General features: G+C 44.9%; 1 protein-coding gene across 5 annotated transcripts in view; it reads left to right on the forward strand.

The window, feature by feature from the left end:
- Window positions 1-490: 490 nt before the first annotated feature.
- Window positions 491-4,671, forward strand: part of CPNE1 (copine 1) — a 38,955-nt gene continuing 34,774 nt past the window's right edge. For 2 of the 5 annotated variants that reach the window (XM_017513138.2, XM_017513145.2), the window contains exon 1: window positions 517-657. The gene's annotated coding sequence lies outside the window, so the exon portion shown is untranslated. Of the gene's footprint in view, window positions 658-4,671 lie in introns of all 5 variants that reach the window. The other 3 variants (XM_017513154.2, XM_017513193.2, XM_017513161.2) reach the window with 3 other exon arrangements.

The raw sequence follows: 4,671 nt of genomic DNA on the forward strand, positions 1-4,671 counted from the left end.
GTAGAGACGGGGTTTCACCATGTTGACCAGGATGGTCTTGATCTCTTGACCTCGTGATCCACCCGCCTCGGCCTCCCAAAGTGCTGGGATTACAGGCGTGAGCCACCGCGCCCGGCCTTATAAACTTTTAAATGGGAAAAAATTATCAGGTTTTGGCTGTTTTGTCAGGATATAATAACAAGCCACCAAGTTGTGGTCCATTTAATCCTCAAATCGCTTCGAGGTAAGCACAATTTGGTCCTTCCGCGGAAACTCGAAGGCGTGAAACAATTTGCACAAAGTCTTGAAGGGCCAAGCTGGGCACTCACACCCAGCCCTCCTGGTAGCGTCATTCGCCCAAGGTCGGGCTTTTGCGCAAACTGTGGTGTGCAGGGACTGAATAGCCCCTCTTAGCACAAACACAGGCAACTTCCGGGAGATCGCCCGAGAACTTCAGCGCGCTTGCGCCGCCTAGTGACGTCACCAGTCCGCCCCGCCCCCTTCTGGAACGCGGAGCCGCTGAGCGGGCCGGCGGCCATTTTGTGAAGCGGCGAAGGAGGTGGTGGCTGCTCTGGGCTCCGGGCAGCCGTTCGGGCTGGGGCTGTCGGCCGCGGGGCGGAGGCACTCGCGCGGGGGGTAATTCGGGGTCTGGGTTCTGGTGCCGCGCAGCTTTCCCTGGTAAGACTCCCGCAGTCCCTGAACGGGCGGGGCTGTGCGGGGCTTGTGCCGCCCCTTGGTGGCCTGGGGCGGGGCCTTCGGAGGCCTTCGAGCCCGCGGCAACTAGCGCCCCACACAAAGGGTCGGAGCAGGGCTGCAGGGGGTCTGGGGTGCCACTTACGCCTCTGAGATCTGAGAGGATGCAAGAGAGCATGAGCCTGCGTACCGAAGTGGGGACGAGGCCATAGCGAGGACGCACCAGTGGTCTGAGAGGGGGCAGGCCAGAGCTGGCTGGCTCAGCGGCCTGCGAGCGAACGGGGACTGCAGTGAAAACACGCCAACATCCCGAGTCCGGAAGATTTCTTGTCTCCCCCAATGGAGGAGAGGTTATAACGACATCTCTGCCTGGATGTGGGGAGATAATCGTAGTGAGGACACTTTCTCGACCCGGAATGGAAAGGAGGCCTTTGTGGCCTACCAGCGTAAGGGGACCCAGGTCACACCTGTGGGGAGGAAGCTGTAGTTAGTACACTCCTGTGAGTTCAGGCAGGAAGTCTTATAACCTGCCGTCTTCGTGGCCTGAAGTTGGAGGGGTTGCAGTAAAATGCCCACGAGGTCCATTGCTGGGGAGGGGCTTGCTCTAGGGTGTAGCAGTTTAAGAAGCCGGCGTCTGAAGCTAGGATGTGAGGGGGTGGGGTGAGTACGCCTCCCGAAGCTCTGAGAGTTATAGTAAGATGCCAGGCCTTTGGTCACCCAGTAGGGAAGGGGCTGCTGTGAGCAGCACTTGTGTGGATCCCTCGGGAGAGGATCCTCTATCATTTCAGGAGGACGAGATCCAGTGGGCTGCGGAGGGTGGCTGGTTTTGATGGAGAGTTTCTCTGAAGCTTGGCTGCGTTAGTTGGCAGCCACGTGAATTGGGTGGTGGGAGGGACTTTGAGGAGATCAGGTTAGTGAGGAGGATGGACGCCAGAGCGGCAGGCTTAGCTGTTAGGTCGTAAACGTATGGGCTTTTTGTGTGCCTCCAACGTGTGCCTTATGATGACAAACCTGAGGGGCTCCGGTGAGGATTACTCAGTATTAAGTGCTAAACATTCATTCATCTGGGTGGTGTCATGCTGAGAATTGCAGACTTTAAGAGATTTCTGAGCCCGAAAACCCTTCTTGGCTCCTGGATTCCAGATAACCTAATGTAAATTGAGGAAGTTGGTAGGGACCGTTGTATATTATTCAAGAATAGGGTATAACCTACTGGAAAAAAATGTGATGGCAACTGAAGGTTTGCTGAAGGGAGAGGCTAGGCTTGTGACTGCAGTATTTCTTTTAGTGCTTCTTGCTTGAATGGTTTGAAATGGTGTAATTCTTGCAAAATGCAGTCTTAGCAACAAGAATTGTCTGGGACCTTGTTAACTAGTGTATATTGGTAATGTATCTCAGAGCATTTGCAGTTGAAAAACTCAAGTCTGGACACGTAGGGGAATCTCGTACAAGACTGGTTGTACTTGTTTTTGAAATTTGGTAGTTTTGATAAGAATGGAGGATTTCTGAATTTAGTGGAAAGTGTGCAGACATTTTCCAAGAATATGAAAAGAAGCTGGGAAGAACTGTTACAGGTGGTTCAAATAACGTTATGGTAATTTATGAAGAAAGTGAAATGTTTGGTGTGTTTATATAAAACAGTTAATGAAGATGTGCTTAGTATATATTATTGGACAGATTTTTAATAAAACAGGGAATGCATTTTTATATCACATATATGCTCGATTAACTGTTGATTACTTTGTTTATGGATTGTAATGTATAATTTTCATTTTCCTTATATTCAAATCTGTTAGATGAAAAATGTGAAGCTTTAGAAATAATCGTGTAGTTACTTACAACGTATTGTTACATGCTACGACCAGTATTTTGGGCTGCTTTCACTTTCTTTGACATGTCAAATGTTTTGATGACTGAGTATTGAGAATTTGGGAGTTGTTAGTACAATTTTTAGGTGTGAAACTTGATTTTGTGGGCCAGCGTGTTCCAGGTGCTGGAATCCAGTGATGGTGTTGATAGTGTTTACTCCATTTTGCAGAGAGCCGCCCTGTCATTCATTTTGAATGAATTGTTTTCTTCTATAGATGGTGTAGGAAGAACCAAGTGTCATTAGTTGGTTGCACAAAGATGCTTTTAGGCATCCCTCTCTAAAATGCAGAGACTGATGTCCACTTTTATATCTTTTTTCTGGCCCACAAGTGTTTAATATTAAATGTTCATGGAGTAAAGGAATATTGTTAGATGTTTTCAACTAAACAAAAAATAATTTTATCTAAATTGCAGTTTTATCAGATTTTACTACCACACCCATGTGCCTTTTGGTTTACACAGAACTTTAAAGTCAGCTTTTAAGTCTCAAAAACATAGTGAGGGTGAATGTGGTTGGTTAGGTTAGAAGTATAATTTTGCTTTGAGATGAAAATGAAGGTAGTGAACATTTTTGTTGGCATTTGGGGGGACTGAAAAATAAATTTTTTGACAGGAGGACCATCTTATTTAGAAATGTCTTTTCATTTGCTGCCTTTAAGTACGGAATAGAGGTTAATGGAAAAGTTGAGTAATGCATTATAAAAAGTATACATCTCCATCATTGTCAGAATAATTTTTCATTAAGAATGATCCCAGAATTTGAAATATGGTACGTTTGGGAATGGGGAACAAAATCAAGTGGCTGAAACTGTGGTTGTTTCATAATGTTTACTATAAAGTGATTATACGGTTCTTAGCATTGTGCCCATTGTGATTGGTTCTCTATTGCTCATTTCTGAGGTGACCATTTGAGGGGTTGGTTGTTTCTTTTGGATCTGAAGAAGCTAGCTCTGCTCTACCCTGGTTCTTGTTGATTAAAGAGTGATGACTGAACAAAGTTAAAGTTCACTTTTGGATGTTTACTACCAGATGAAGAGTGAAAATAGTAGTTTTAGTTGTGCCTTGACTTCTTGATAAAGAGATTTGTTCTCAAGACATTTTATTCTGAAATTTCAAGTGATTAGAATAGCTAGTAAGTAATAAAGCCTGTCTTGTCATAACTATGCTAAATTTTTGTAGCAGATACTTGTGATTTGTGCGTGCATCTGGTATTTTGTCAAGTTGAAGCAAGCCTTTATGTTAGCCTGATTCCTAACATGAATGGAAAACATACAAAGCCAGCGTCTTCTTTTAGATCTTGTGAAATGTATCAGTGGCTTTAATGATAAATCAGGCCCATTTTCTCCTTCCCTATCATTATGCTGTGTGTATAGATAGCATATGCATTTTAGATGTTTTATTGTGTAGTTATTATTTTAGTCTTATCCTTCTAAAGTTCACCAAAGCTTTAGGTGAATGGAGTGGATTTTTGAAAGCCTGCATTCAGTTGCTAGCTGACATTTGGAATACAGGAATGAGTAGTTTCCTGGAAAACAGTGACACTTCTGCTGAATTCTTGTGGCATTTACAAAGTGAGGTGTCAAAACAAAAGTCTTATCAGTTCTGTTTCCATCTACCTTTCCCTTTTGAAGAGGTACCATACCAAGGGTTTTGAAGTTCTGACTTCTAGCATCAACTTTCTGCATATTTTTCCTTGGTATGGGGGGTGGGATGGAGATTCTCCTTTGCTGAAATGTAAGAGAAGCATAAATTTCTATCTGGATTAATTTTGTGCTTTAAGTTGTACACATAAAGCTTGAACTAGGCATTTGCCAAATTCAGCTGGGCCTTTCAGCCTTGCCTTGTAGAATGAAAAATTTCTTCCTTTTAAATGTAATTTTTGGTAACCTTTTAGAAATTTTGGCCGGGCGCGGTGGCTCAAGCCTGTAATCCCAGCACTTTGGGAGGCCGAGGCGGGTGGATCACGAGGTCAAGAGATCGAGACCATCCTGGTCAACATGGTGAAACCCCGTCTCTACTAAAAATACAAAAACATTGGCTGGGCATGGTGGCGCGTGCCTGTAATCCCAGCTACTCAGGAGGCTGAGGCAGGAGAATTGCCTGAACCCAGGAGGCGGAGGTTGCGGTGAG

The sequence above is a fragment of the Cebus imitator genome, unplaced genomic scaffold (assembly GCF_001604975.1).
Source record: "Cebus imitator isolate Cc_AM_T3 unplaced genomic scaffold, Cebus_imitator-1.0 Scaffold18, whole genome shotgun sequence".
Lineage (NCBI taxonomy): Eukaryota > Metazoa > Chordata > Mammalia > Primates > Cebidae > Cebus > Cebus imitator.